General features: G+C 49.4%; 1 protein-coding gene across 1 annotated transcript in view; it reads left to right on the top strand.

The window, feature by feature from the left end:
• LOC139240867 (natural resistance-associated macrophage protein 2-like) overlaps positions 1 to 12213 on the top strand; it is a 413050-nt gene that overhangs the window by 347281 nt on the left and 53556 nt on the right. The gene's annotated exons all lie outside the window — the stretch shown is intronic.

The following is a 12213-nucleotide window of genomic DNA, read 5'->3' as shown; positions in this document are numbered from 1 at the left end:
TTCCCAGGTGTGTCTCTAATGGGTCTGTAGTTCCCAGATGTGTCTCTAATGGGTCTGCAGTTCCCATGTGTGTCTCTAATTGGTCTGTAGTTACCGGATGTGTCTCTAATGGGTCTGTAGTTCCCAGGTGTGTCTCAAAGGCGTCTGTGGTTCCCAGGTGTGTCTCTCTAATGGGTCTGTAGTTCCCAGGTGTGTCTCTAATGGATCTGCAGTTCAAGGGTGTGTCTCTAATGGGTCTCTGGTTCCCAGGTGTGTCTCTAATGGGTCTGTAGTTCCCAGGTGTGTCTCTAATGGGTCTGTAGTTCCCAGGTGTGTCTCTAATGGGTCTGTAGTTCCCAGATGTGTCTCTAATGGGTCTGTAGTTCCCAGGTGTGTCTCTAATGGGTCTCTGGTTCACAGGTGTGTCTCTAATGGGTCTGTAGTTCCAGAATGTGTCTCCAATGGGTCTCTGGTTCCCAGGTGTGTCTCTAATGGGTCTGTAGTTCCCAGATTTGTTTCTAACGGGTCTGTAGTTCCCAGGTGTGTCTCTCTCTAATGGGTCTGTAATTCCCAGGTATGTCTCTCCCGAATGGGTCTGTAGTTCCCACGTGTCTCTCGAATGGGTCTGTAGTTCCCAGATGTGTCTCTACTGCGTCTGTAGTTCCCAGGTGTGTGTCTAATGGGTCTGTGGTTCCCAGGCGTGTCTCTAATGGGTCTGAAGTTCCAAGGTGTGTCTCTAATGGGTCTCTGGTTCCCAGTAGTGTCTCTAATAGGTCTGCAGTTCCCAGGTGTGTCTCTAATAGGTCTGCAGATCCCAGGTGTGTCTCTAATGGGTCTGTAATTCCCGGGTGTGTCTCTAATGGGTCTGTAGTTCCCAGGTGTGTCTCTAATTGGTCTGTAGTTACCAGGTGTGTCTCTAATGGGTCTGCAGTTCCCAGGTGTGTCTCTGATGGGTCTGTGGTTCCCAGGTGTGTCTCTCCAATGGGTCTGTAGTTCCCAGGTGTGTCTCTAATAGGTCTGTAGTTCCAGGGTGTGTCTCTAATGGGTCTCTGGTTCACAGGTGTGTCTCTAATGGGTCTGTAGTTACTAGGTGTGTCTCTAATGGGTCTATAGATCCCAGGTGTGTCTCTATAATGGGTCAGTAGTTCCCAGGTGTGTCTCTAATGAGTCTGTAGTTCCCAGGTGTGTCTCTAGTGGGTCTGTAGTTCCCAGATGTGTCTCTAATGGGTCTATAGATCCCAGGTGTGTCTCTAATGGGTCTGTAGTTCCCAGGTGTGTCTCCAGTGGGTCTGTCGTTCCCAGATGTGTCTCTAATGGGTCTGTAGTTCCCAGGTGTGTCTCTCATGGGTCTGTAGTTCCCAGGTGTGTCTCTAATGGGTCTGTAGTTCCCAGGTGTGTCTCTAATGAGTCTGTAGTTCCCATTTGTGTCTCTAATGGGTCTGTAGTTCCCAGGTGTGTCTCTAATGGGTCTGTAGTTCCAAAATGTGTCTCTAATGGGTCTGTAGTTCCCAGGTGTGTCTCTAATGGGTCTGTAGATCCCAGGTGTGTCTCTAATGAGTCTGTAGATCCCAGGTGTGTCTCTAATGGGTCTGTAGTTCCCAGGTGTGTCTCTAATGGGTCTGTAGTTCCCAGATGTGTCTCCAATAGGTCTGTAGATCCCAGGTGTTTCTCTAATGAGTCTGTAGTTCCCAGGTGTGTCTCTAATGGGTCTGTAGATCCCAGGTGTGTCTCTAATGGGTCTGTAGTTCCCAGGTGTGTCTCTAATGGGTCTGTAGATCCCAGGTGTGTCTCTAATGAGTCTGTAGTTCCCAGGTGTGTCTCTAATGGGTCTGTAGTTCCCAGGTGTATCCCTAATGTGTCTGTAGTTCCCAGGTGTGTCTCCAGTGGGTCTGTAGTTCCCAGGTGTGTCTCTAATGGGTCTGTAGTTCCCAGGTGTGTCTCTAATGGGTCTGCAGTTCCCAGGTGTGTCTCTAATGGGTCTGTAGTTCCCACGTGTGTCTCCAGTAAGTCTGTAGTGCCCACGTGTCTCTCTAATGGGTCTGTGGTTCCCAGGTGTGTCTCTAATGGGTCTGTAGATCCCAGGTGTGTCTCTAATGGGTCTGTAGTTCCCAGGTGTGTCTCTAATGGGTCTGTAGATCCCAGGTGTGTCTATAATGAGTCTGTAGTTCCCAGATGTGTCTCTAATGGGTCTGTAGATCCCAGATGTGTCTCTAATGGGTCTGTAGTTCCCAGGTGTGTCTCTAATGGGTCTGCAGTTCCCAGATGTAACTCTAATGGGTCTGTAGTTCCCAGGTGTGTCTCCAGTGGGTCTGTAGTTCCCAGGTGTGTCTCTAATGGGTCTGTAGTTCCCAGGTGTGTCTCTAATGGGTCTGTAGTTCCCACGTGTGTCTCTAGTAAGTCTGTAGTGCCCACGTGTCTCTCTACTGGGTCTGTGGTTCCCAGGTATGTCTCTAATGGGTCTGTAGTTCCCAGGTGTGTCTCTAATGGGTCTGTGGTTCCCAGGTGTGTCTCTAATGGGTCTGTAGTTCCCAGGTGTGTCTCTAATGGGTCTGTAGTTCCAAGGTGTGTCTCTAATGGGTCTCTGGTTCCCAGGTGTGTCTCTAATGGGTCTCTGGTTCCCAGGTGTGTCTCTAATGGGTCTGTAGTTCCCAGGTGTGTCTCTAATGGGTCTGTAGTTCCCAGGTGTGTCTCTAATGGGTCTGTAGTTCCCAGATGTGTCTCTAATGGGTCTGTAGTTCCCAGGTGTGTCTCTAATGGGTCTCTGGTTCACAGGTGTGTCTCTAATGGGTCTGTAGTTCCAGGATGTGTCTCTAATGGGTCTCTGGTTCCCAGGTGTGTCTCTAATGGGTCTGTAGTTCCCAGATTTGTTTCTAACGGGTCTGTAGTTCCCAGGTGTGTATCTCTCTAATGGGTCTGTAATTCCCAGGTATGTCTCTCCCGAATGGGTCTGTAGTTCCCACGTGTCTCTCGAATGGGTCTGTAGTTCCCAGATGTGTCTCTACTGCGTCTGTAGTTCCCAGGTGTGTGTCTAATGGGTCTGTGGTTCCCAGGCGTGTCTCTAATGGGTCTGAAGTTCCAAGGTGTGTCTCTAATGGGTCTCTGGTTCCCAGTAGTGTCTCTAATAGGTCTGCAGTTCCCAGGTGTGTCTCTAATAGGTCTGCAGATCCCAGGTGTGTCTCTAATGGGTCTGTAATTCCGGGTGTGTCTCTAATGGGTCTGTAGTTCCCAGGTGTGTCTCTAATTGGTCTGTAGTTACCAGGTGTGTCTCTAATGGGTCTGTGGTTCCCAGGTGTGTCTCTCCAATGGGTCTGTAGTTCCCAGGTGTGTCTCTAATGGGTCTGTAGTTCCAGGGTGTGTCTCTAATGGGTCTCTGGTTCACAGGTGTGTCTCTAATGGGTCTGTAGTTACTAGGTGTGTCTCTAATGGGTCTATAGATCCCAGGTGTGTCTCTATAATGGGTCAGTAGTTCCCAGGTGTGTCTCTAATGGGTCTGTAGTTCCCAGGTGTGTCTCTAGTGGGTCTGTAGTTCCCAGATGTGTCTTTAATGGGTCTATAGATCCCAGGTGTGTCTCTAATGGGTCTGTAGTTCCCAGGTGTGTCTCCAGTGGGTCTGTCGTTCCCAGATGTGTCTCTAATGGGTCTGTAGTTCCCAGGTGTGTCTCTCATGGGTCTGTAGTTCGCAGGTATGTCTCTAATGGGTCTGTAGTTCCCAGATGTGTGTCTAATGGGTCTGTAGTTCCCAGGTGTGTCTCTAATGGGTCTGTATTTCCAGGGTGTGTCTCTAATGGGTCTCTGGTTCCCAGGTGTGTCTCTAATGGGTCTGTAGTTCCCAGGTGTGTCTCTAATGGGTCTGTAGTTCCCAGGTGTGTCTCTAGTGGGTCTGTAGTTCCCAGATGTGTCTCTAATGGGTCAATAGATCCCAGGTGTGTCTCTAAAATGGGTCAGTAGTTCCCAGGTGTGTCTCTAATGGGTCTGTTGTCCCCAGTTTTGTCTCTAGTGGGTCTGTAGTTCCCAGATGTGTCTTTAATGGGTCTATAGATCCCAAGTGCGTCTCTATAATGGGTCAGTAGTTCCCAGGTGTGTCTCTAATGGGTCTGTAGTTCCCAGGTGTGTCTCTAATGGGTCTGTAGTTCCCAGGTGTGTCTCTAATGGGTCTGTTGTTCCCAGATGTGACTCTAATGGGTCTGTAGTTCCCAGGTGTGTCTCTAATGGGTCTGTAGTTCGCAGGTTTGTCTCTAATGGGTCTGTAGTTCCCAGATGTGTGTCTAATGGGTCTGTAGTTCCCAGGTGTGTCTCTAATGGGTCTGTTGTTCCCAGGTGTGTCTCCAGTGGGTCTGTAGTTCCCAGATGTGTCTCTAATGGGTCTGTAGTTCCCAGGTGTGTCTCTAATTGGTCTGTAGTTACCGGATGTGTCTCTAATGGGTCTGTAGTTACTAGGTGTGTCTCTAATGGGTCTATAGATCCCAGGTGTGTCTCTATAATGGGTCAGTAGTTCCCAGGTGTGTCTCTAATGGGTCTGTAGTTCCCAGTTTTGTCTCTAGTGGGTCTGTAGTTCCCAGATGTGTCTCTAATGGGTCGATAGATCCCATGTGTGTCTCTAATGGGTCTGTAGTTCCCAGGTGTGTCTCCAGTGGGTCTGCCGTTCCCAGATGTGTCTCTAATGGGTCTGTAGTTCCCAGGTGTGTCTCCCATGGGTCTGTAGTTCGCAGGTATGTCTCTAATGGGTCTGTAGTTCCCAGATGTGTGTCTAATGGGTCTGTAGTTCCCAGGTGTGTCTCTAATGGGTCTGTATTTCCAGGGTGTGTCTCTAATGGGTCTCTGGTTCCCAGGTGTGTCTCTAATGGGTCTGTAGTTCCCAGGTGTGTCTCTAATGGGTCTGTAGTTCCCAGGTGTGTCTCTAGTGGGTCTGTAGTTCCCAGATGTGTCTCTAATGGGTCAATAGATCCCAGGTGTGTCTCTAAAATGGGTCAGTAGTTCCCAGGTGTGTCTCTAATGGGTCTGTTGTTCCCAGTTTTGTCTCTAGTGGGTCTGTAGTTCCCAGATGTGTCTTTAATGGGTCTGTAGATCCCAGGTGCGTCTCTATAATGGGTCAGTAGTTCCCAGGTGTGTCTCTAATGGGTCTGTAGTTCCCAGGTGTGTCTCTAATGGGTCTGTAGTTCCCAGGTGTGTCTCTAATGGGTCTGTTGTTCCCAGATGTGACTCTAATGGGTCTGTAGTTCCCAGGTGTGTCTCTAATGGGTCTGTAGTTCGCAGGTATGTCTCTAATGGGTCTGCAGTTCCCAGATGTGTGTCTAATAGGTCTGTAGTTCCCAGGTGTGTCTCTAATGGGTCTGTAGTTCCCAGGTGTGTCTCCAGTGGGTCTGTAGTTCCCAGATGTGTCTCTAATGGGTCTGTAGTTCCCAGGTGTGTCTCTAATTGGTCTGTCGTTACCGGATGTGTCTCGAATGGGTCTGTAGTTCCCAGGTGTGTCTCAAATGCGTCTGTGGTTCCCAGGTGTGTTTCTCTAATGGGTCTGTAGTTCCCAGGTGTGTCTCTAATGGATCTGCAGTTCCAGGGTGTGTCTCTAATGGGTCTCTGGTTCCCAGGTGTGTCTCTAATGGGTCTGTAGTTCCCAGGTGTGTCTCTAATGGGTCTGTAGATCCCAGATGTGTCTCTAATGGGTCGATAGATCCCAGGTGCGTCTCTATAATGGGTCAGTAGTTCCCAGGTGTGTCTCTAATGGGCCTGTAGTTCCCAGGTGTGTCTCTAATGGGTCTGTAGTTCCCAGGTTTGTCTCTAATGGGTCTGTAGTTCCCAGGTGTGTCTCTAATGGGTCTGTAGTTCCCAGATGTGTCTCTAATGGGTCTGTAGTTCCCAGGTTTATCTCTAATGGGTCTGTAGTTCCCAGGTGTGTCTCTCTCTAATGGGTCTGTAGTTCCCACGTGTCTCTCGAATGGGTCTGTAGTTCCCAGGTGTGTCTCTAATGAGTCTGTAGTTCCCAGGTGTGTGTCTAATTGGTCTGTAGTTCCCGGATGTGTCTCTAATGGGTCTGTAGTTCCCAGGTGTGTCTCGAATGGGTCTGTAGTTCCCAGGTGTGGCTCTCTAATGGGTCTGTAGTTCCAGGGTGTGTCTCTAATGGGTCTCTGGTTCCCAGGTGTGTCTCCAGTGGGTCTGTAGTTCCCAGCTGTGTCTCTAACGGGTCTGTAGTTCCCAGGTGTGTCTCTCTCTAATGGGTCTGTAATTACCAGGTGTGTCTCTCCCGAATGGGTCTGTAGTTCCCAGGTGTGTCTCTAATGGGTCTGTGGTTCCCAGGTTTGTCTCTCTAATGGGTCTGTAGTTCCCAGGTGTGTCTCTCATGGGTCTGTAGTTCCAGGGTGTGTCTCTAATGGGTCTGTAGTTCCAGGGTGTGTCTCTAATTGGTCTGTAGTTACCAGATGTGTCTCTAATGGGTCTGTAGTTCCCAGGTGTGTCTCTAATGGGTCTGTGGTTCCCAGGTTTGTCTCTCTAATGGGTCTGTAGTTCCCAGGTGTGTCTCTCATGGGTCTGTAGTTCCAGGGTGTGTCTCTAATGGGTCTGTAGTTCAAGGGTGTGTCTCTAATTGGTCTGTAGTTCCCAGATGTGTCTCTAATGGGTCTGTCGTTCCAGGGTGTGTTTCTAATGGGTTTGTGGTTCCCAGGTTTGTCTCTCATGGGTCTGTAGTTCCCAGATGTGTCTCTAATGGGTCTGTCGTTCCAGGGTGTGTCTCTAATGGGTCTATAGATCCCAGGTGTGTCTCTAATGGGTCTGTAGTTCCCAGGTGTGTCTCTAGTGGGTCTGTAGTTCCCAGATGTGTCTCTAATGGGTCTATAGATCCCAGGTGTATCTCTAATGGGTCTGTAGTTCCCAGGTGTGTCTCCAGTGGGTCTGTCGTTCCCAGATGTGCCTCTAATGGGTCTGTAGTTCCCAGGTGTGCCTCTAATGGGTCAGTAGTTCCCAGATGTGTCTCTAATGGGTCTGTAGTTCCCAGGTGTGTCTCCTGTGAGTCTGTCGTTCCCAGATGTGGCTCTAATGGGTCTGTAGTTCCCAGGTTTGTCTCTAATGGGTCTGTAGTTCCAAGGTGTGTCTCTGATGGGTCTGTAGTTCCCAGATGTGTCTCTAATGGGTCTGTAGTTCCCATGTGTGTCTCTAATGGGTCTCTGGTTCACAGGTGTGTCTCTAATGGGTCTGTAGTTCCAGGATGTGTCTCTAATGGGTCTCTGGTTCCCAGGTGTGTCTCTAATGGGTCTGTAGTTCCCAGATGTGTTTCTAACGGGTCTGTAGTTCCCAGGTGTGTCTCTCTCTAATGGGTCTGTAATTCCCAGCTGTGTCTGTCCCGAATGGGTCTGTAGTTCCCAGGTGTGTCTCTAATGGGTCTCTGGTTCACAGGTGTGTCTCTAATGGGTCTGTAGTTCCAGGATGTGTCTCTAATGGGTCTCTGGTTCCCAGGTGTGTCTCTAATGGGTCTGTAGTTCCCAGATGTGTTTCTAACGGGTCTGTAGTTCCCAGGTGTGTCTCTCTCTAATGGGTCTGTAATTCCCAGCTGTGTCTGTCCCGAATGGGTCTGTAGTTCCCAGGTGTGTCTCTAATGGGTCTGTAGTTCCAAGGTGTGTCTCTAATGGGTCTGTAGTTCCCAGATGTGTCTCTAATGGGTCTGTAATTCCCAGGTGTGTCTCTCTCGAATGGGTCTGTAGTTCCCAGGTGTGTCTCTACTGCGTCTGTAGTTCCCAGGTGTGTGTCTAATGGGTCTGTGGTTCCCAGGCGTGTCTCTAATGGGTCTGTAGTTCCCGGGTGTGTCTCTAATTGGTCTGTAGTTCCCAGGTGTGTCTCTAATTGGTCTGTAGTTACCAGGTGTGTCTCTAATAGGTCTGCAGTTCCCAGGTGTGTCTCTAATGGGTCTGTAGTTCCCGGGTGTGTCTCTAATGGGTCTGTATTTCCCGGGTGTGTCTATAATGGGTCTCTGGTTCCCAGTAGTGTCTCTAATAGGTCTGCAGTTCCCAGGTGTGTCTCTAATAGGTCTGCAGTTCCCAGGTGTGTCTCTAATGGGTCTGTAGTTCCCGGGTGTGTCTCTAATGGGTCTGTAGTTCCCAGGTGTGTCTCTAATTGGTCTGTAGTTACCAGGTGTGTCTCTAATGGGTCTGTAGTTCCCAGGTGTGTCTCTGATGGGTCTGTGGTTCCCAGGTTTGTCTCTCCAATGGGTCTGTAGTTCCCAGGTGTGTCTCTAATGGGTCTGTAGTTCCAGGGTGTGTCTCTAATGGGTCTCTGGTTCACAGGTGTGTCTCTAATGGGTCTGTAGTTCCCAGGTGTGTCTCTAATGGGTCTATAGATCTCAGGTGTGTCTCTATAATGGGTCAGTAGTTCCCAGGTGTGTCTCTAATGAGTCTGTAGTTCCCAGGTGTGTCTCAAGTGGGTCTGTAGTTCCCAGATGTGTCTCTAATGGGTCTATAGATCCAGGTGTGTCTCTAATGGGTCTGTAGTTCCCAGGTGTGTCTCCAGTGGGTCTGTCGTTCCCAGATGTGTCTCGAATGGGTCTGTAGTTCCCAGGTGTGTCTCTCATGGGTCTGTAGTTCGCAGGTATGTCTCTAATGGGTCTGTAGTTCCCAGATGTGTGTCTAATGGGTCTGTGGTTCCCAGGTGTGTCTCTAATGGGTCTGTGGTTCCCAGGTGTGTCTCTCTAATGGGTCTGTAGTTCCCAGGTGTGTCTCTAATGGGTCTGTAGTTCCAAGGTGTGTCTCTAATGGGTCTCAGGTTCCCAGGTGTGTCTCTAATGGGTCTGTAGTTCCCATATGTGTCTCTAATGGGTCTGTAGTTCCCAGGTGTGTCTCTGGTGGGTCTGTAGTTCCCAGATCTGTCTCTAATGTGTCTTTTGATCCCAGGTGTGTCTCTATGATGGGTCAGTAGTTCCCAGGTGTGTCTCTAATGAGTCTGTAGTTCCCAGGTGTGTCTCTCGTGGGTCTGTAATTCCCAGATGTGTCTCTAAAGGGTCTATAGATCCCAGGTGTGTCTCTATAATGGGTCTGTAGTTCCCAGGTGTGTCTCGAATGAGTCTATAGTTCCCAGGTGTGTCTCAAATGGATCCGTAGTTCCCAACTGTGTCTGTAATGGGTCTGTAGTTCCCAGGTGTGTCTCTAATGGGTCTGTAGTTCCCAGGTGTGTCTCTAATGGGTCTGTAGTTCCCAGGTGTGTCTCTAATGGGTCTGCAATTCCCAGGTGTGTCTCTAATGGGTCTGTAGTTCCCGGGTGTGTCTCTAATGGGTCTGTAGTTCCCAGGTGTGTCTCTAATTGGTCTGTAGTTACCAGATGTGTCTCTAATGGGTCTGTAGTTCCCAGGTGTGTCTCTGATGGGTCTGTGGTTCCCAGGTGTGTCTCTCCAATGGGTCTGTAGTTCCTAGGTGTGTCTCTAATGGGTCTGTAGTTCCAGAGTGTGTCTCTAATGGGTCTATAGATCCCAGGTGTATCTCTAATGGGTCTGTAGTTCCCAGGTGTGTCTCCAGTGAGTCTGTCGTTCCCAGATGTGCCTCTAATGGGTCTGTAGTTCCCAGGTGTGCCTCTAATGGGTCAGTAGTTCCCAGATGTGTCTCTAATGGGTCTGTAGTTCCCAGGTGTGTCTCCTGTGAGTCTGTCGTTCCCAGATGTGGCTCTAATGGGTCTGTAGTTCCCAGGTTTGTCTCTAATGGGTCTGTAGTTCCAAGGTGTGTCTCTGATGGGTCTGTAGTTCCCAGATGTGTCTCTAATGGGTCTGTAGTTCCCAGGTGTGTCTCTAATGGGTCTCTGGTTCACAGGTGTGTCTCTAATGGGTCTGTAGTTCCAGGATGTGTCTCTAATGGGTCTCTGGTTCCCAGGTGTGTCTCTAATGGGTCTGTAGTTCCCAGATGTGTTTCTAACGGGTCTGTAGTTCCCAGGTGTGTCTCTCTCTAATGGGTCTGTAATTCCCAGCTGTGTCTGTCCCGAATGGGTCTGTAGTTCCCAGGTGTGTCTCTAATGGGTCTCTGGTTCACAGGTGTGTCTCTAATGGGTCTGTAGTTCCAGGATGTGTCTCTAATGGGTCTCTGGTTCCCAGGTGCGTCTCTAATGGGTCTGTAGTTCCCAGATGTGTTTCTAACGGGTCTGTAGTTCCCAGGTGTGTCTCTCTCTAATGGGTCTGTAATTCCCAGCTGTGTCTGTCCCGAATGGGTCTGTAGTTCCCAGGTGTGTCTCTAATGGGTCTGTAGTTCCAAGGTGTGTCTCTAATGGGTCTGTAGTTCCCAGATGTGTCTCTAATGGGTCTGTAATTCCCAGGTGTGTCTCTCTCGAATGGGTCTGTAGTTCCCAGGTGTGTCTCTACTGCGTCTGTAGTTCCCAAGTGTGTGTCTAATGGGTCTGTGGTTCCCAGGCGTGTCTCTAATGGGTCTGTAGTTCCCGGGTGTGTCTCTAATTGGTCTGTAGTTCCCAGGTGTGTCTCTAATTGGTCTGTAGTTACCAGGTGTGTCTCTAATAGGTCTGCAGTTCCCAGGTGTGTCTCTAATGGGTCTGTAGTTCCCGGGTGTGTCTCTAATGGGTCTGTATTTCCCGGGTGTGTCTATAATGGGTCTGTAGTTCCCGGGTGTGTCTCTAATGGGTCTGTAGTTCCCAGGTGTGTCTCTAATTGGTCTGTAGTTACCAGGTGTGTCTTTAATGGGTCTGTAGTTCCCAGGTGTGTCTCTGATGGGTCTGTGGTTCCCAGGTTTGTCTCTCCAATGGGTCTGTAGTTCCCAGGTGTGTCTCTAATGGGTCTGTAGTTCCAGGGTGTGTCTCTAATGGGTCTCTGGTTCACAGGTGTGTCTCTAATGGGTCTGTAGTTCCCAGGTGTGTCTCTAATGGGTCTATAGATCTCAGGTGTGTCTCTATAATGGGTCAGTAGTTCCCAGGTGTGTCTCTAATGAGTCTGTAGTTCCCAGGTGTGTCTCCAGTGGATCTGTCGTTCCCAGATGTGTCTCGAATGGGTCTGTAGTTCCCAGGTGTGTCTCTCATGGGTCTGTAGTTCGCAGGTATGTCTCTAATGGGTCTGTAGTTCCCAGATGTGTGTCTAATGGGTCTGTGGTTCCCAGGTGTGTCTCTAATGGGTCTGTGGTTCCCAGGTGTGTCTCTCTAATGGGTCTGTAGTTCCCAGGTGTGTCTCTAATGGGTCTGTAGTTCCAAGGTGTGTCTCTAATGGGTCTCAGGTTCCCAGGTGTGTCTCTAATGGGTCTGTAGTTCCCATATGTGTCTCTAATGGGTCTGTAGTTCCCAGGTGTGTCTCTGGTGGGTCTGTAGTTCCCAGATCTGTCTCTAATGTGTCTTTTGATCCCAGGTGTGTCTCTATAATGGGTCAGTAGTTCCCAGGTGTGTCTCTAATGAGTCTGTAGTTCCCAGGTGTGTCTCTCGTGGGTCTGTAATTCCCAGATGTGTCTCTAAAGGGTCTATAGATCCCAGGTGTGTCTCTATAATGGGTCTGTAGTTCCCAGGTGTGTCTCGAATGAGTCTATAGTTCCCAGGTGTGTCTCAAATGGATCCGTAGTTCCCAACTGTGTCTGTAATGGGTCTGTAGTTCCCAGGTGTGTCTCTAATGGGTCTGTAGTTCCCAGGTGTGTCTCTAATGGGTCTGTAGTTCCCAGGTGTGTCTCTAATGGGTCTGCAATTACCAGGTGTGTCTCTAATGGGTCTGTAGTTCCCGGGTGTGTCTCTAATGGGTTTGTAGTTCCCAGGTGTGTCTCTAATTGGTCTGTAGTTACCAGATGTGTCTCTAATGGGTCTGTAGTTCCCAGGTGTGTCTCTGATGGGTCTGTGGTTCCCAGGTGTGTCTCTCCAATGGGTCTGTAGTTCCTAGGTGTGTCTCTAATGGGTCTGTAGTTCCAGAGTGTGTCTCTAATGGGTCTCTGGTTCCCAGGTGTGTCTCTAATGGGTCTGTAGTTCCCAGATGTGTCTCTAATGGGTCTATAGATCCCAGGTGCGTCTCTATAATGGGTCAGTAGTTCCCAGGTGTGTTTCTAATGGGTCTGTAGTCCCCAGGTGTGTCTCTAATGGGTCTGTAGTTCCCAGATGTGTCTCTAATGGGTCTGTAGTTCCCAGGTGTGTCTCTAATGGGTCTGTAGTTCCCAGATGTGTCTCCAATGAGTCTGTAATCCCCAGGTGTGTCTCTAGTGGTTCTGTAGTTCCCAGATGTGTCTCTAATGGGTCTATAGATCCCAGGTGCGTCTCTATAAAGGGTCAGTAGTTCCCAGGTGTGTCTCCAGTGGGTCTGTC

The sequence above is a fragment of the Pristiophorus japonicus genome, chromosome X, assembly GCF_044704955.1.
Source record: "Pristiophorus japonicus isolate sPriJap1 chromosome X, sPriJap1.hap1, whole genome shotgun sequence".
NCBI classification, from domain to species: Eukaryota; Metazoa; Chordata; class Chondrichthyes; family Pristiophoridae; genus Pristiophorus; species Pristiophorus japonicus.
This window is presented reverse-complemented; position numbering and strand designations above follow the sequence as displayed.